Source organism: Podarcis filfolensis, assembly GCF_964270895.1.
Source record: "Podarcis filfolensis genome assembly, chromosome: 10".
NCBI lineage: Eukaryota > Metazoa > Chordata > Lepidosauria > Squamata > Lacertidae > Podarcis > Podarcis filfolensis.
The window spans coordinates 68,126,323-68,146,662 of NC_139612.1; the positions used below are offsets into that span (position 1 = coordinate 68,126,323).

General features: G+C 44.3%; 1 protein-coding gene across 1 annotated transcript in view; it reads right to left on the reverse strand.

The window, feature by feature from the left end:
- Nucleotides 1-20,340, reverse strand: part of CHCHD3 (coiled-coil-helix-coiled-coil-helix domain containing 3) — a 205,796-nt gene that overhangs the window by 131,499 nt on the left and 53,957 nt on the right. The window lies entirely within an intron of this gene.

Consider the following 20,340-nt stretch of genomic DNA (forward strand, 5'->3'; position numbering starts at 1 on the left):
TGCTGCCACTAAAAGGACTTAACAACTTTGTGCAAGAGTTGTTAACTGTTCACCATCAGGAGCTTCCCCAGAGAGGGAGAACTGAACACGGGTGAAGGTATCCCCCCCAAAGAGCCATACTGTAGACTAGAGAAGCAGAACAGGTAAGAGATTATGAGAACTGGAGTGGAAGAAAAAACTAAGATGACCCAACAGCTTGGGTCAACGGATCCCTGAATTACAAGCAGGAGGTCACTAGCAACATATCAAGAGCCTGTCAGAAGCAGAAATTGTAGAGGACCCCAGCCCAGTAACAGCTCATGGGGTGGGGTGCGGGTACTGCCTTAAACACCTGTGTTGGTTCACATATATCAGCTGAACAAATAATGGGGGGAATGGAATGTGGGGTGCAAATTGGCTTTATGTTCGTCAAATATATTTCACATCAAATTCTGAAGTTAAAGTGCATGCCACAAGACCTTTAAGATCCTTCAGAAATTTGATTTTACATACAAATGGATATATTTTTAAAAAAAACCTTTTCTCTATACTTATCAAATAATTTATAAGCTAACAATTGGAGGATGCAACTCTGTGAAAACAGCAATTGGAATCTGATCTAGGGATAGAGATTGTGGAGGTGGGTTGGAATAATTTGTGGGTTAAAAAATCACTAAAATCAGTATCAACTCAGTTATGAGAAAATACATTTAAATTACAACACCAATGGCATTTGACACCATTATGGTGTAGCTATATTAATACAACTATGCTGGAAGGTTCTGTTGCTTCCAGGATGGGCTAAAATGTTTCTGCTTTTCCTGGTCAAGTTCTCTCTGGGCTCAAAAGACCCAAGCTCTTCTGCAAGTGACGCCGGCTTATGACACCACCCTAGAGACCGATGAGGATTTTACTCCTGTATTTTGCATTACGCTTTGGGATCTTGACCGTGTTGGCAGTGTTCTTTGGACTGCGTGATGCAAGAAGAAAACTTGATCCGAGTCTATCTGTCTGTCGTGGGGAATTCGACGTTCCGAGCAGGCAACCTCTAAAGCCGCCAAAGCTAATGAAATCATTAACGAAATACCTGCCGTTCTAACGCTGCACATTTTTATATGGAGACTAAAATATGCATTAAATAATGTAGCTAATAAAATACACCTGCTTCATGTGTGTTCTCATGCTGAGCACAAAGTCAACATCTGAAAGTTTGCCGCCGGTGACAGAATATCAAATACGGCTCTTCAAACGGGCTTTGGAAATTGCAGCAGAGATGAGGTTTCGGAGTTCTTGCCACTTTTGTGCATTACCGAGGGAGCTTCTGAGAACAAATCATCATGTCTAGGGTCACTTTGTGAAAGGTATACACACACACACACACACACACACACTCACACACTCCATTACAGAGCTTTATATTCTTCCCCAAGGAAATGGTTAAAGGTTGGGGGTGGTGAAAGCAGACAATAACGATTTGAATTGCCTTTGTGCTCCAGATACAACCCTCTGGAATGTGAACCAAATGGGAGTTTTTATCAAGTTTATTAAGCAACGTCTTCAATTACTCGAGCAGAAAGCTAGATTATGCAGACACGGACCAAATTCCATCAAGTGATTCCCAAGATCCTCCAAATTATTCCAACCAAATCGAATCTATCGCACAATCAATGATGCGGAAAACAGGAAGGCCAAATCAACATACACAAATCTGAGTTTAGGGAAGCCGAATGTAATCCCAAACAGAGGAGTTTAAAAGAAACAGCTCTTCTTCACTGCTTTATCAGTGTTAAATTTGGTGCGGTAACTAATTTGTGATCATCATTCGGGGTAAGTTCTACAACAAAGGGCAAACTGATGGAAATTTTGACACACACGGGAGAACTCCAAAGTGTCATAATATTTGCAGGGTGTTATGACAGGCTTGGTTGTCTACAAGGAGAGGGTGCAGTAATCATCTGTAGTCACCCTCGGGTCTCTTATGGCAGAATGCCTGTTAGGAAACTGAAATCTGGTAGCTCCTGTTTGGGGTTCACAGAGAACACCCTCAGTCTTTCTCATCCTCCTGAAACTTTCCCCCACTTAACCATTTATTTAGTGCTGAAATTCTCAGAATTAGGGCCAGTTGTCAGGTGCTTAGCTGTTTTCGTGTAAAGAACTCTGAAGCATTCATGAAGATATACCACTTTTTTTTAAAAAAAACACCTTTTTCAGCATAAACTTCAATTACTATTTTCCCACAAGGGTCTCATGGTTTTATTATTTGGGCAGCGGGGGGGTGTCCCTACAGTTAAGGAACACCAAGTTTGCTTTATCAATTGCAAATGTTCCCACAAGGCATGAAAAGAAACCAAGAAATATCACCTGGAACAGCCTAGATGAGGGCAAACAACTCAGCCCAAGTAATTTCTTGTTCTGCATTCTTGCAATGGCATTGTTCTCATTCTTCGCTTCATAATACCATTTAACAATCATTAGAACTAACTCTGTTAAAGAGCCAAAATATATGGGATCATATCCACAGTGGAGCAAAGTGAAACTCTTCCAACTGAATACTCCCATGGATGGAAGACAGAAAACAATTTCTGCCAATTCCCCATCACCTTAAACCCCATACACACACACACAAAAAAAAACCACCCCTCCAATCTGTACTGGAAGGTTGGCGAACCCTCCAGAATAGTATGGGAGGTGGAATTATGGGCTGCAGGAGAGATGGAGAATCAGCAAAAACTGCCTTCCCTTCCCACCGCAGAAGCATCCAGTTCATGGACAGGAAACCTTCCACTGGGTCCAACTCACTTCCAAAAACAAAAAGGAGTCCTTCTGTTTATGGAACAGCTGGTCTGGATCCAACCCAAGGTCCTAGGCTCTGTGATTTAACCCACAGCGCCACCCGCATCCCTATCCTGAGGTAGGGGATTCCAAAGGTAGGGCAATCCATAATGGTTGGGTGCTAACACAATCCTGGTTGACAGCCATGCCTCAACCATGGTTGGTTGAGGTATTCTGATGAAGCACTTAATCACACTGAAGTCAAGCAGCTCATGGTTGGACATTACGTCTGCATAGGACCATTATATAAACAGGAATAAAAGGCACAATTATCCAGATGAAATGAAAGGAGACAAGAAACGGGGACATGGGCCTTTCAACTTCCTACAATATAGGAAGTTAAAAGCCCAGGCTTTTCAATGTTAAAATGGGGACAAGGATATGAGAAAGCCATCTTAGTAAATAAGACTCATTCCGGACCTCATGACAGGCTCTTCATAATAAGGAAGCCTTTTTTATCTTGGACTTTTCTCAGAACAAAAACTATTTCAAGTGAACTTTGACTTTTTGTGCCTTTTCTGACATCAGACATCACCACTGCAACGAAGCCAGCCAAGTATTATTGACCAAAGTTTATGGACAGATATCCCAAACTCATTTTAGATTCACCACCGTTTCAGTGCAAAGCAGGGCCATTTTGAATGCAACCTGACTTATTTGCATTATGTAATTGCCTGGCTTGAAGGAGCTTAATGAAACAAACACAAGTCAGCGCTGTCCTAAGATCTCAAACACTTGCGTGCATCAACTTATAGTAGTTTTCTCTCCCAGAACATTTGATTGGCATTCAGTATGCACCAGAACTGAAAGAAAACACACACCAGCTAAATCTCCAACAATGAACACTACTAACTACCTTAATGTTAAAAGAAAACCTGAGACCTAAAATTTATATGCAAGCACACAGATGCACACCATGCCCTATCATTTGAGTTTAATGACTTCAAGAACTATTCAAATATACAAAAAAAGTATCAAAATGATTTTCTCTGCACTGCAATCGAGTCGAGCAGCTCCTGCAGTTAAATATGAAACACCAAATCAAAGGGAAATTACGAAAGATGGGAAATGACATATTTTATTGGTGGCCATGCACCAACAAATGTACCAGGCAAGTATCACGCTTGAAAATTTGCAACATATATACTGATCCAGCTTGTTCAACACAGACAACCTGATTTAATAAATTAATGGGACCTAGCCATCATAAACATAGAATACCGCATTCAACAATCAAAAGTCTTATGCTACAATATAATATCACAGAATCATAGTGCTGGAATGGACTACAAGGGCCATCTAGTTCAACCCCCTGCAATGCAGGAATATTTTTGCCCAACACAGGGCTCAAACCTACGACCCTAAGATTAAGAGTCTCATGTTCTACCAACTGAGCTATTCTAGCTAGCAGGACCAGTGGACAGGGGGATAATGGGAATTGTAGTCCAAAACAGCTGGAGACCCACGTTTGGGAAACCCTGGACAGCAGATAACTGCATCTTGTAGAAGCCAGTCCCACAGTTTAACTACCATATTTTTCGCTCTATAAGACACACTTTTTTCCTCCTAAAAAGTAAGGGGAAATGTCTGTGCGTCTTATGGCGCGAATGCGTGGTCCCTGGAACCTAATTGCCCAGGGGCAAAAAGCAGATCATGCTTTTTTCTTTTTTCTTTTTTTTTGAAAGAGGGAGGGAAGTGGGTGTTGAAACAAAGCCGCTGATGGCAAGCTATCGGAAGCGAGATAAGGGACGCTAGCAATAAAGGAGGCTGCCTGGGAGTGGAGAGGTAAAGACAGCAAACTTGCAAGGAGATGAGACAGGAAAACTAATAAATGAGGAGAGAAATTAGAAGAAAAGGAGGAGCAAAAAACTGCTCCAGCTAAGGAAAAGACACTAAGGCAAACAAGAGGGAAGGGAGTGTTGAAAGGAAGCAGCTGATCGGTGGGATCGGGAGGGAGATAAGGGACACTAGCAATACAGGAGGCTGCCTGGGAGGGGGGAGGTAAAAGTCCATGGATCCTCAGGATTTTTACATTGCGTCACCCCAAATTAACCCCAAAATCACCATCAGATCACATAGCATGTCCATGGCTACAGCCTGCACCAAAAAAATCATGCACCCACTATTTCGTGGGGCCGCAACGGCGCAAAAACGTGATTACAAAGCACGGATCCACATGGATTCTCAGGATTTTTGCATTGGGTCACCCCAAACTCACCGTCAAATTACATGTCTGTGGCCACAGCATGAACCACAAAAATCATACATCCACTGTTCTGTTCAGAATATTTTTTTTCTTGTTTTCCTCCTCTAAAAACTAGGGGCGTCTTATGGTCAGCTGCGTCTTATGTGGTGAAAAATGCAGTATGTATTGTGTGAATAAGTCGTTTATTTTCTGGTCTGTACTGAATCGTCCCAACATTCAGCTTCCTTGGATGCCCCTTGGTTCTTGTATTCGAGGGATGGGAACCTGCTCTTATCTACTTTCTCCCCACATGCATAATGTCATACTGCTCTGTCACATCCCCTCTCCCTTACTCACCTTTTTCTACAATCAAAAGCAACCCCCCCTTTAAAAAAATTAGCCACTTAGCCCCTTGATTATTTTCCTTGCCATTCTAGCTGTTCTACAGATTGGAAGGGAAGTTTGGCAACAATGGGATACAGGATGCTGGAGCACATGAGCCTCTGATCGGATCCACCACTTATTATCTTGCATTTGTCATCATCATGACATTCATGGAGGAACTCAGGGGGGAACTTGGCTAGATATAGAGCCACGCCTGGATTTCAACAAAATGTTTCTCCCATACCAAACAATCATGCAGAGGGTCATGGACATGGTTCCAATAAATAAACTTCCAGTGTGGTACAAGAGAATCAGAATCCCAGAGCAATCAGCTGATTATAAAAGCACATCACCTTGACCTTTGGCATCTGCACCAGATTTACGCGGGCAAAGGCTGTGCTGTGTCCTGCAATCAATCTGAGCGTGTTCTTGCGGGAGGGCAACAAAAACCTGGCGCACAAGGTTCTTTGCACCAGCGAAAAGAGTGGCTTCTTCAAGTATGGCGTTGAAACATTGAGGCCTTTGAACATATAGGAAAGGAAGCCGGTCAGCTTTGCTCTTGAGCAAATAAATAATGAAGATGGAATCAATGGGCAAAATCGGACACTGCTATGTAGGAGGGATACCTGTAGGCATTTGTATAGACTTACTGCATATTGCATAGTAACTGTTGTGGGTCTTTTCTAAGAAAGCTATGAGAAAGGAGAAGAGTCAGAGGGGCTGCTTTACACCCTACTTTTTTTACTCAGCTATACTTAAAGGCAAAGGTAGCCCTGACCATTAGGGCCAGTTGCGGACGACTCTGGGGTTGCGTGCTCATCTCGCTTTACTGGCCGAGGGAGCCGGCGTACAGCTTTCGGGTCATGTGGCCAGCATGACTAAGCCGCTTCTGGCGAACCAGAGCAGCACACAGAAACGCCGTTTACCTTCCCGCCGGAGCGGTACCTATTTATCTACCTGCACTTTGACGTGCTTTCGAACTGCTAGGTTGGCAGGAGCTGGTACCGAACAACGGGAGCTCACCCTGTTGTGGGGATTCAAACCGGCGACCTTCTGATCGGCAAGCCCTAGGCTCTGTGGTTTAGACCACAGCGCCACCAGAATACCAAAATATTGGTTTCCTAACTTATTGAAACACTCACTTTAAAAAAACAACAACAATCCAGGACAAAACATGTACTTTGGCCAATAAGCTACAAACATAATGAAGATACAAAATACCAACAAAACAAGCAACGGCAAAGAGCATAACTAAATCAGTAATAGATAGGTAGCCGTGTTGGTCTGCCATAGTCAAAACAGAAAAAAAAAATTTTCCCTTCCAGTAGCACCTTAAAGACCAACTAAGTTAGTTCTTGGTATGAGCTTTCGTGTGCATGCACACTTCTTCAGATACCTATCTGAAGAAGTGTGCATGCACACGAAAGCTCATACCAAGAACTAACTTAGTTGGTCTTTAAGGTGCTACTGGAAGGGAAAAATTTTTTTTTCTGTTTTAAATCAGTAATGCGTGACTTTGATAACCACAGTTTAAGAATCTGTTTTAAAACCACAACTTCACTGCTCACCGAGCAGCAAGCAAATACAGTGGTACCTCTAGTTACAAACTTAATTCGTTCTGGAGGTCCGTTCTTAACCTGAAACTGTTCTTAACCAGAGGCATGCTTTTGCTAATGGGGCTTCTTGCTGCTGCTGCGCCGCCACCAGTACACGATTTCCATTCTCATCCCGCGGCAAAGTTCTCAACTCGAGGTAACGCTTCCAGGTTAGCAGAGTTTGTAACCTGAAGTGTTTGTAACCTGAGGCATTTGTAACTCGAGGTACCACTGTAAGTGGTTAGGCAGGCCTCTCTTGGGGAAGGTGTTCAGCGACTGAGGCTTTATATGGCGCAGGCTTGGACTGCCATCGTACAGTCCCCGATTCATTGCCTGTTTGGCAGTGGAGGGGATGGCTGCACAGTATGGGGTAGGGGAGAGGATGGTGGCTCCACAGCTACCAACCTTCCCTTTTTTTGCGGGAAATTCCCTTATTTCAGCGCTGTTTCCCGCTGCCTCCCACTGCTATCCCGGATTGTTATATATCCCGTAGTCTTTCCCCGGACAGGTGAGGCCGTGGATCCCTTATTTTCGAGGCTGCTGATCCCTTATTTTCAAATCTGAAAGTTGACAGCTATGGGTGGCTCTCTGCTAGCAGCCCCAGTTTCTTCTTTGCCCCCCTTAAAAAGGTTGGGAACCACTGTTCTAAATCATCAATCTTCAGCTGGCGTATCAGGGCCCCTCTACCGGGTCATGGCCTAATCTAAAGTGGGTACAGCACTACCGCCATGCAAACATGGTTGGCATCTGTCTGTCTCGAGAGACAATGGAGTGTGCCTCTAGGGCAAGGGTCAGCAAACTTTTTCAGCAGGGGGCCAGTCCACTGTCCCTCAGACCTTGGGGGGGGGGCTGGACTATATTTTGAAAAAGAATAATAATGAACAAATTCCTATGCCCCACAAATAACCCAGAGATGCATTTTAAATAAAAAGGCACATTCTACTCATGTAAAAACACGCTGATTCCTTAGTTTGCCTACCCATGCTCTAGGGGGTAAAACCGCTGTGTTAACAGCACTGATCTGACTTCCTTGAGATGTGAAAAAATGGGTGTCCAAATGCACATTTGTGTTAATGGTGGATCCAAAGTTTAAAAGGGCTGGAGACTACTGCTTTAAGTCTTAAGCTGCTTACAGTAATAATTGATATTAAATAATGTATTGGGGATATGATCTTGCACTTCTACTTAAGATTTTTTTGTGGAGGTGGGGGGGGGGGGAGAGCGCCATATATATTCTTCCAGGCAGGATTCATAATATTTTCTGAAGCACATTGTTTCCTAGGCCCCACTTCCATATTGAACTGACAATAATGATGCTGTAATTAGTCTACGATACCATGCTAAAAGTCATCCCACACAGTATGAACCACGTTAGCTTGACAAAATGAATAATTTAACTTAGCAAAAGAGGATTCACTCCGCCAACTACGCCACTTACCCGGACATATTGGTTTTCCAATACTCAATAGCGCAGCCAAAGGTACTAATAAAGTCGGTCGTGCTTCTATGTCTAATTGCTAAAAAAAGACCAAAAGAGTAACTCGGAGACAGTCAGAAACACTTGCCAGTAAAGGTATGTGTATCTGAATGTACTGCCTACATAGGTTCCCAATGCCTACACAGGTGCTCCTATGCTTGTCATAGACTCATGGGATTATAGAGTTGGAAGGGACCCCAAGGGACATCTAGTCCAACCCCCTGCAATGCAGGAATCTCAGCTATTGCATCTGTGGCAGGTGGCCACCCAACCTCAGCTTAGAAACCTCCAACGAAGGAGAGTCCAGCTTCATCTTAATGTGCTCCTGATGCCCCATGATTCCCAAGAGCCCTTGAAACCTGAAAGAGAATACTTACTGTTGGGGAGACTCCTGCAGATTAAAACACACTACCAACGCATCCTGAAATAGCTATAAATAGCTTCCTAGTCTCTACGTGGGTGGCGCTGTGGTCTAAACCACAGAGCCTAGGGCTTGCCGATCAGAAGGTCAGTGGTTCGAATCCCCGCGACGGGGTGAGCTCCCGTTGTTCAGTCCCAGCTCCTGTCCACCTAGCAGTTCAAAAGCATGTCAAAGTGCAAGTAGATAAATAGGTACCGCTCCGGCAGGAAGGTAAACGGCATTTCCGTGCGCTGCTCTGGTTCGCCAGAAGCGGCTTAGTCATGCTGGCTAATAGCCGTAAATAAATAAATTGTAATTATGCCGTAAATAAATAAATTGTAATTATGCTGGCCACATGACCCGGAAGCTGTACGCTGGCTCCCTCGGCCAGTAAAGTGAGATGAGCGCCGCAACCCCAGAGTCGTCCGCGACTGGACCTAACAGTCCAGGGGTACCTTTACCTTTACCTTATTAGTCTCTACTCAAACCTGGTTAGTATTTCAATAGGTTCACCACATTAAACGCCCAGGGAATTATCACAGGGAAGTAAAGAACCCTACTGGCGGGAGGACACATCCCACGAGAGTTGCAATTTTAAATGGGCCGACGTGCACCTGCACAATTGCAGCTCTTGCTATCTCGTGGTCTCCAGGGGTCAAGAAAGTGATTAGCACTTGACTGTGCCTTATGTAACAAGGTGTGAATCTCCTTGCTGTTACCTGAATACCAGGGTCCCTTTATGTTTAGCGATGATGTACAGCAGATGTTTTGGTGAATCAAAATACCCATCCCATCTGGTTGGCTTCAACTTTCAAAAGGTCTTGTCACAGAACACGGCTGTGTGTGTGTGCAACAGCTCCAGCCTGAGAGCATTTGCACCAAGCCAGACGCACAGCGCAGGACACATTTACGGTGCAAGGCCATTTGTCACTTTGTGCTTACTTTCAACGTGAGCAGGTTTGTTAATGTCGTTTGACAGACTTGTGTAACATCCTAAAATGTTTTGAACAATGCAGTTTAGGTCACAATGCAATATTGATGAACGAATAATGTTCCTGAATGCCGACCTCAATATTTAATGAGCCTGAGTGCTGCAGAAAGAGATGGAAGCTGGAAATCACTGCAGTTGTCAGGGACCCGAGGAAAGAGCTACCAACTCTAAGGAATCCTTCAACCCAGAGCTTGAACTGGGAAATAAGGAAGGTGCAAAATGTCAGGGGTAGGGTTACTGGAGGAAACAATCCTGGAAAAGAGGAGACTGAGAGCAGATAGGATTGTTGTTCTTGTTTAGTCATTTAGTCGTGTCCAACCTCTTCGTGACCCCCTGGACCAGAGCACGCCAGGCACTCCTGTCTTCCACTGCCTCCCGCAGTTTGGTCAGACTCATGTTTGTGGCTTCGAGAACACCATCCAACCATCTCGTCCTCTGTCGTCCCCTTCGCCTTGTGCCCTCCATCTTTCCCAACATCAGGGTCTTTTCCAGGGAGTCTTCTCTTCTCATGAGGTGGCCAAAGTCTTGGAGCCTCAGCTTCACGATCTGTCCTTCCAGTGAGCACTCAGGGCTGATTTCCTTCAGAATGGATGCGTTTGATCTTCTTGCAGTCCATGGGACTCTCAAGAGTCTCCTCCAGCACCATAATTCAAAAGCATCAATTCTTTGGTGATCAGCCTTCTTTATGGTCCAGCTCTCACTTCCATACATCACTACTGGGAAAACCATGGCTTTAACTATATGGACCTTTGTTGGCAAGGTGATATCTCTGCTTTTTAAGATGCTGTCTAGGTTTGCCATCGCCTTTCTCCCAAGGAGCAGGCGTCTTTTAATTTCGTGACTGCTGTCACCATCTGCAGTGATCATGGAGCCCAAGAAAGTAAAATCTCTCACTGCCTCCATTTCTTCCCCTTCTATTTGCCAGGAGGTGATGGGACCAGTGGCCATGATCTTTGTTTTTTTGATGTTGAGCTTCAGACCATATTTTGCGCTCTCCTCTTTCATCCTCATTAAAAGATTCTTTAATTCCTCTTCACTTTCTGCCATCAAGCTTGTATCATCTGCATATCTGAGGTTGTTGATATTAATTCCGGCTTGGGATTCATCCAGCCCAGCCTTTCGCATGATGAATTCTGCATATAAGTTAAATAAGCAGGGAGACAATATACAGCCTTGTCGTACTCCTTTCCCAATTTTGAACCAATCAGTTGTTCCATATCCAGATATTCCATATCCAGCATATCCAGCAGATAGGATAGCCATCTTCAAATATTTCAAGGGATGCCCCATGGAAAATGGAGCAAGCTACAGTAGTTTTCTCCTGCTCTGCAGGGGAGGACTCGAACCAATGGCTTCAAGTTACAAGAAAGGAGATTCCAGATAAACATCAGGAAGAAATGTCCAACAGTAAGAGCTGTTCAATAGTAGAACAGACCATCTCAGAAGGTGGTGGACTCTCCTTCACTAAAGGTTTTTGAGCAGGTTGGGTGGCCATCTGTCATGTATGATTCAGTTGAGATTCCTGCATTGCAGAGGGCTGGACTAGTTGACTTCTGGGATCCCTTCAAATCCTACAATTCTTTGATTCTATAATCTACTACTACACATCAATTGAAAGGTCAGAGGGAATGATTCCAAAGACAGGCTCCTTTGGGAGGAAGAGTAGAACACAAGTTAAATAATAAAAAAGGTACAATATCTCCACACCTTAACAAAAATCAGTGAGAACTGGGCAGGGCCACAGAAGGTCTGCTGAGCAGCTCCCCTGCATTTCAGCAGATCCTGCCAAGCAGCTTCCCAGTTCTTTAGATGCCCATTAGTTCTTCAGCCAAATAAATGACAGATTAACAAGAAACAATAATCTGAAAGGCTCTTCGATACTTATTCCATTTACTATTTTACAAAATGAAAAATCTCCCATCTAGAAGCAAACATTCCTTCTGAATACCCACTGGTGAAGATGATGAGAAGAAAATTACTTCTCCAGCCAGTAATCTACAGTGGTATAGTATTTACCTAATGCGCCATCACCAAACATAGCAAAGTAGCTTCCAGTGTCTCATTTCTCCAGTAAAACACAACATTTATCAAGCTGAACCTCTACATACAATCTGTCTGTTGAAATACCACATTTTTAGACTGAAGTGGGCGGGGGGGGGCTCACCTAGAAATTGGGGTTTTATGAGAGCTGTCTCTCTAATTCCCATTCCCATGCTTTGAATTCTATTTTCTCATGTGACTTTAGCACTTATCTTCTCCAGACGTGTCCATGTTTTTAAAATGAGTCCGAATAAGAAGCTCCTGGGAAGAATTTAGATCCAGGAGAGAGCTGGCAGAGCACAGGAGTTTACCTATTTACCACTGAATTCTTCCCCATTATTAGCTCAGATTGGAGAATTCAACAGACCATAGTTTGCAGACTGGGAAATATGAAATGAGCTCATATTAGCCTTGTCTGGATATAACACTAAGCTAGTGTCAGGGAACTGCCATCGGAACTAGAGGAGGAGGCGAGGCTCCACAGCGATGCTGGAGAGAGGCCAAGCAGGGAGAGAGGCAGGTCTCCGGTTGGGGAAGAAAATCAGCGCAACACCAGGGATAGAGGGGGGCCAATGGGAGAAGCAGAGAGCAGGCTCCGGGACTCTTCACTGGACACCAGCGGGGAGAGCACAGGTCCTCCGCTACCCACGCCCTCCCTGTGCAGGAGACTTCCGCGCAGGGAGAGTAGGAGGAGACTGGGCGTCAAACAACTTTTATGTTGGAAAAGGTTTAAGAAACGCCCACTGACGGATTCTGCCAGCGACTGAACAGCCACGGAGTGGATGGCTGTCCAGCGAGAAATGGTTTAACTAGCCAACCTAGCCCAGAGCAGCGGCAACTTACGCACAAGCAACCCCTAAAGCCATTACAGCTAGTTATGGTAGCATTTTGTGAATAAGCCTGCGTGACCCTCGGCCAATGCACACTCTGCTCCCCTCTACTGTAGTCACAAGAAAGAGATGAGAAAATTTTGCTTCCACTTTAACTAAACTGTGGTTAGTCTGAACTATGGTTTATTGAAACAAGCCAGATTCAAACTGTGGCTTATGAAACTGGCCTGTTTCAACAAAATATAATAAAGATTAACCACAGTTTGGAATTTGGCATCATGCCTAACTGTGGCTAATTAAAAACTGAAGCAAAAAGTTTCCAATCCCATACTTACGGCAAGGAAAGGAGGGGCATGTGCAATTCACAGGTTCATTCATATAACGCTAAACAGTCCTTGAGATATTGGGAGTCCTGAGCTCTATAATGTTTTATAGGTAAAAACCTAACACTTTGAATAGAGGCCAGAAATGATCAATACAGTACTGGGATGGGATGGGTCCTGCATTGGGCCCCACCCACATTGTCAGAAATGAAATAAAAAATGCACAACTGTCAAAAAAAAAACACTCAGCAAAAGGTATTATAAATATTCTTCTGCATCAATATTGAACTCGTTTTGAGAGACAGAATAACCATCAAAATCTGAAAGACTGCACAGTGTGCCTAGATTTCATCATGACATATAGCAAATATCAAAACAGCTCTGAAATCCGTTACATTACCACTCACCACGCTGAGCAAACGCAAGGCGCACAAACGAAATAATTTATCAAGTGTTTTGTTCAAAGCCAGGTACAGAAGAAAAATTTTGTTTTTATATTTCCTCAGATCTTTGCCAGTCCTCTAAAATAAACATGCTATTAAAAGAAAAATCAATAGAAAGCTTTAAAATGTACAGTATCATAAAAGGTCAAGGCCTATCATCGATTTTAATACCACATTTTCTGGGGCAGTCTCCCAATGGGTTCTTTCTAATGCTCCTCTTCCTTTCGCTCTCTTTTTGTTCATTCTGAAGATGAAGAAGGAAGACAGCATCTCGCAGCAAGGTTGCTCAGAGACCGAAAAGCTGAAGACAAGCAGGTTCTGGCAACGGCCGCAAGCTAGAAGACCCTGGGTCACTGGGAGGCTGAGCTCCCTGCGTCCCAAGAAATGGAAGAAGAGCCCCGTTAGGTTAGGCCAAAAGCCCATCATGGGAACTGCAATTTAGCCCTCACAGAGCTACAGTTCCCAGTGTCAGGAGTTCAGCCTACACTCAAGTAGGACCACGGCAGAGACACATGCCTGACTGGCATGTTCTCTCCCTCCTGGTCGATCGTTCAGGAGCTTCATAAGCTTTCTTCTGCCTGAACATCACAGCGACCGATGCCAACCGACACCGGTACACTTAGGGATCCGCAGAGTTTGTGCACCTTGCGTGACAGACCTCAGCAACTCAGCATTTTGGCTAATCTACTTTATTTACATATAAACACACACAGAGCACTGCAACATGACTCCCTCTCTCTCTAGCATCAGACAGCAAAGAGAAAAAAGAACAAAGGACAATAGTCCCATTTCACAGAACACAGTAACACAAACATCCTGTCTCCGTCACTTCCCACTCTGTGGAGTCAAAACATACACAGCTATGTGATAGACAAAAATCCCATGACTGCAATCATGGATCAGGAATTCAACAGCCAGCACCCTTAACAATCTGCATTTCTCAGGATCCCTTGCGGAAGCCTTGTGTTTTAAACATATGGGGTGGATGTGACTCTTCTCCAGCATCCTGTTCTCACAAAGGCCAACCAGATGCCTCATTGAGAAGCCCATGAGTGGAACCTCAATATAACAGCGCTCGCCCCATTTGTGATTCCCAGCGACTGGTATTCAGAAGCATACTGTTTCTGAAAGCAGAATCATAGAATTGTAGACTTGGAAAGGACCACGAGGATTATCTAGAGCAACCCCCTTGAATGCAGGAATCTTTTTGCCCAATGTGGGGCTCAAACTCACAACCATGAGATCAAGAGTCTCATGCTCCATATCTACCAGTCTAGTAGCCACTGAAAACCTTGAGCCCTATAATGTCATGGCAAGGGAGCGAACAGCCTAGTGCCATCTATCAGTCACTGAAGGAGCAGCTACTCCTAGACTTGCTTTCCTCTTCCCTCCTTTTGCATGCACCATGTCCATCAGCTGGTCAGCTTATCACCCCACTTTTATTGTCCATTCCGGGAAGCCCAACCACTGCCACAGTGTCCTTTCACTTGGCAGATCAAGATAAGCAGGTGACAGCAAAGGTTGCAAGGTTTTTAGCTGGGGCAATCAGAGTAAGATCCACTATTTGACTATTGATTCAAAACCCTAAAATGTATTTTATATAATTGACTTTTTACAGTGGTACCACAGCTTAATAACTTAATTCGTTCTGGAGGTCCGTTCTTAACCTGAAACTGTTCTTAAACTGAGACACCACTTTAACTAATGGGGCTCCCACTGCTGCCACGCTGCCACCACACGATTTCTGTTCTCATCCTGAAGCAAAGTTCTTAACCCAAGGTACTATTTCTGGGTTAGTGGAGTCTGTAACCTGAAGCGTTTGTAACCTGAAGTATCTGTAACCCGAGGTACCACTGTATTTCTATTCTTTGTGTATCATATTGTTATTTTATTGCTATGGCCGATGGCTGGCGCAAAGATTCATTCATTTAGCTGGTCAGTATCCTGGTACAAGTTGTGTTATTTTTTTGCTACCTGTTTAGTGTTTAGAAAAATATTAGGTGCTACGTAAGTCAATAATGACGACGGGGATGATATGACACAGTTTGCTATATCTACGATGTACTGTTGAGGAACAACCAAAACAAGACTGGGTACAGGGGAGAGGTTCACACAGGATGGAATCTCTATTAATTTACCATGATACTTCATTCTTCTACACACACACACACAAAGCAAGAGAAATTAATTATTTCTTTCTAACACTCTTCCACTGAGTGCTATATCCAGGCACTGCCACGTACACATTTTTAAAGTTGATTTAGTGTTTACAGGAATTTTCCTCAACAAATGGATGTGAAGATTTAGAAATATGGCGGGCAAAGGTTGCAGTATGTTATCTAGCAAATGACAGATAAAAATGCCACACCATATGGAGTCCAGCTGCCCCTTGCAGAACACACTCATTATTTGGGACCGTCTGAAGAGCTATTTGGAGCACTGCACAGAAGAAGGGAGGGGAAATACATTTGCTGGAAGCTTCAAAGCCACATTTCTAGAAGCCACCGCTTCCAAATGGAAGGCTAAAAATGAGAATGTTCGCTCTTGCTAAGTTGTTGCCATCTGTTTGGCAGCAAACAATGGCTTGCGGGGGTAGGAAATTGCACAACTGGATGCCCTGCCAGAAAACACATGGAAATTAGACTGTGGGACAGACTACCCTAGATTGTGGCTTCTTCCTATAGCAGCCATTGGCAACCGGGTGCCCACCTGGCCTTTGGAGCTACAACTCCCAATGGCCAAAGTCAGAACATCTGGAGGGCAGCAGGTTGGCAAAGGCTGTCTTAAAGGATCTCAAAGTCCAGGATCCAGGGGGCAGGGAGGGAGTACAGTGGTACCTTGAGTTACATACGCTTCAGGTTACATATGCTTCAGGTTACAGACTCCACTACCCCAGAAATAGTACCTCGGGTTAAGAACTTTGTTTCAGTATGAGAACAGAAATTGTGCTCCAGCGGCACGGCAGCAGCAGGAGGCCTCATTAGCTAAAGTGGTGCTTCAGGTTAAGAACCGTTTCAGGTTAAGAACGGACCTCCAGAACGAATTAAGTACTTAACCCAAGGCACCACTGTAACATCCAAGCCTCCTTTACAACAAGGTGCCAAGACAAGAACATGCGGGCAGCCATAACTGAAGATGCGAACCAAGCATGGCATGGCTCACTATTCACCATGTCAAGCATTCTACATGGGGAATATAGTTGGGCGATAACATGAAACACCACCGTGACTTCCTTCCTCCGCAGTTTAATAAAAAGGCGAGAACTTCCTTGGTAAGTGTGAGCAAAACAGATTATAAGCAAAAGAGAAATGTTAAGCAAAACACTGTTTATTAGTCAATGCCAGGGCAGAATAGGGGAGAAGAGACAGGAGTGAAGCAGTGAGGAAGTTTTAATTATCATTTATTTTATTCTATTATTTTATTATCATTCATTTTGTTATCATTTATTGGGAGCCACCAGATGCAGATAGTTTCAAACATCAACTCGACATTTAATACCAACAGCACACACTGTAAAAGGGTGCTGTTGGGTATCTATTCCACACTGAGAGTCATATTGAATATGTGCATTTTGGGATAAGAAATAAGGGGAAATAGAGAGACAGGACGTTGGTGCTGTTCCTCAATTAACAGGATATTCAAAGCACATACAGGCATACCTCATTGCTTCAGGCTGCGCATTTTCAGGTTGCGTCCCGCGGTGACCCAGAAGTACGGGAAAGGGTTACTTCCAGGTTTTGCCGCTCGCGCATGCACAGACGCGCAAATTGATGTCTGCACATGCGCAGAAGCGGCTGATCGCGGCCTGCACATGCGCAGACACAGGTTGTGTTCTTTTTAGGTTGTGAATGGGCCTCCGGAACGGATCCAGTTCGCAACCAGAGGTATCACTGTACAACCAAAGTTCAGGGTACCAACGTAAAACATTTCCATGGATGGAAAAGGCTATCCCAGCAATTCTGAAAATTCTCCAAAGTGGACAGAGAGCAGGAAGGGAAGAAGGGGCCATCTGATTAAGGTTAAGGGTTATGTGGTACGATTCAGTTATGCTTGTGCACCTCTGTCCATGAATCTCCAATATACACCCCACCTCTCCGCCAAGCTCACAACAGTATGTGTGTGTTCTTGCACACTTTATCCTCACAACCACTTTGTGAGATAGGCAGGGCCTAAATACCAACTTGTCCCAGAGGTACATGTCATAAGCATGGAAGAGAGTATTTATCCAGTATCACCTTATGTCCATCTAACCATGATCGAAAACTAAGTGCAGGCTGTGTAAAAGTGCAAAAAAATAATTAAATACTAGGGAAAAATTGCTTCATAGATTTTCATCTTCACTACCACCACACATCCCCCTTGTTCAAGCATCTTCAGTACATATTTCAGCAGTGGAAATCCAATATTCCATTGAGGATGACAACACAAACCTCAGTAGTGAGTTCATCAATAGCATAATCACTATAATAAAACCGCTAAGTTATCCTCCCACTTTTGATTTCCCAGGGCATCCCAATCCTCTCTGCCTGTCATTTAGACTGTAAATTCACAGAGGTAATTGGATCTCCATCTTGCAAAGCACCCAAGTCAAGCACTGGGGTGGGGGTGGGGATTATGCTTCTCAGTGATGAAAGTGCTGTCATAATCACCCTATACAGAAGTTGGTAGAATTAAAAGAAGTGAAGGTACTGTAGCCTGGATAGCTCAGCTGGTTAGCGTGTGGAACGCCAAGGTTGAAGGTTCGGTCCCCATATGGGACAGCTGCATATTCATCCCTGCACTGCAAGGGGTTGGACTAGATGGTCCTCCGGGTCCCTTCCAACTCTATGATTCTATGATCTACAGAACACACACAAATCTAAATTAGCACAGCAGTTTTTCACATTCCCCAAACGGAGGGAGTGATGAGGTTGGATGCAACAACAATCGCGGACTGCCAACTCCACATCTGCTGATCGATCCCTCAGACGTTTCCAAGTTCCAAGTCAGAGCAGTTGCACACTGTCTCCAAGGTCTCAAGTCACCACTCATCGCTGGCTCGCTGGCAGAAGTGTCAAGAACATAGCAAGACCCCTGCTGGATCACACCAAGGTTCCTTCTACTCCAGCATCCTGCCTCCCACCGTGGCCAAGAACGTGTCTCTTGGAAGCCCAGAAGCGGCACATGTGGCCAAGCCCTGCTTTTGCTCCCCAGCAACTCATAACCAGCATCATGCTGCCTCTGAACCTTTAAGTTTCATATAGCCATTGTAGTTCACAGCTCCATGCATTCATCCGTAAGATTTATGATAACCCAGCACTGCCAAAAAATAAGGAGAAATTAGCTCATAGGCAGGAGAGCATTAGTAAAAGGGAGATTTGGCCAAGGACACAGCGGGGGACTATGGTAACAAAGTGCCGGGGTGGGGGGTGATATGAAATAATGTTCTGGATAAGTTACTTTCTTGGCAAGAAGCCCTAACTTCACTACGCAGAGATTTTTATATATATATTGTGGATTGTTATTCAGCTATCTCTGGCAACTCGCTGCAATTTGTCACCGTGTCCCTAAGGCAAGGCACACGCTGCTCCACTGAGTTGTGCAGATTTCTCAGCAGGCTTCTCCACAGGAGTTGACAGAGCAGGTGCATCGCGTTGACCACAAGCAGATTTCTCATCTCCAAAGTTCATGAGCCATGGCACCCATCTGGCACAGCGCACGCCACCTGCATGCCACCAAGAAAATGCGTCCAACTACAGGAACATTCTTCACTGGCACGTCAACAGCGAGTTCAGATGGTCACCTCGTCACAGCCATGAGCAAGAATGCATGATTTAACAGATGAGTCAGTCAATGAATGTTCTAGACATACAATGCTCATCTGAATCAAGGGGACATAAACCAGCAGGCTTACAAACACAGGAATTGAAATGGAAGGTATTTCAACCCTAAATAAACATTAATTTACCCCCATCTAGACACTACCTACTGTTGGGAAGGTGGCAAGCACACACGCATAGAGAGTTTTCAGGTGTGACTTGGCTGGTTTATTCAGAGGACTTCACCGCAGAGTATACAGATGAGCAACTACTATCGATTTCTAAGTTACAGGCATACAGGGTCTCATGATCTCACAAAATCACACATCAGCTTTTAGGTGATATACTGAAGTTACATGTGAGATCTTGCAGGAAAAAAATCAAGCTAGGAAATATTCTCGATTGATTAACGTGCCCCTGAGCAATAAACACACAAGACATGTTGACCAGCGTCTTTATGTATTAACTCAAGGATGTAGCAAACAAGTCCTCAACTCTAAGTAGCTGAAATCCTAGCTTCAGGGAATAGCCCAGTTTCACACTGTTTTTCCTCAAATATACCTTTAACCAGCACATGACCTATTGAAAATTTCTGTTTGCATCTTTTTCTACAAGAACATCTCTCTTTAGCAAACAGTATCTTCAGCTGAAGTAAACGTTGGTTACACAATCAAATACTGTTTACCTGCCAAAAACTCCAAATACAGCATTCTGCATATCGTCTGTCAGACTTATGCTAGCTTTTGAGTCACACACAGCCAGAAGTCCACAGGCTATTAACAGCAAATGAAATATGAATAAATGGCCCAAAAAGCACCCACAACCAAATGCACACACCTACACCTATCTGGAACCACAATCCAGTACAGGCAACAACCATTTTGTGCGGGGGTCCCATTCTCAGCCCCCACGCACATACAAGCCCAGCCCACCCCATTACGTCCCCCCCCCCATTCCACCTCTGTTCTGCCCTCTTCCAGGTCCCGCACGTCAGCAATCACACATTTTGGACTCTCCTAAAATGGTTGTCACCTTATCATAACTTTCCAAATGTGAAGGAAGC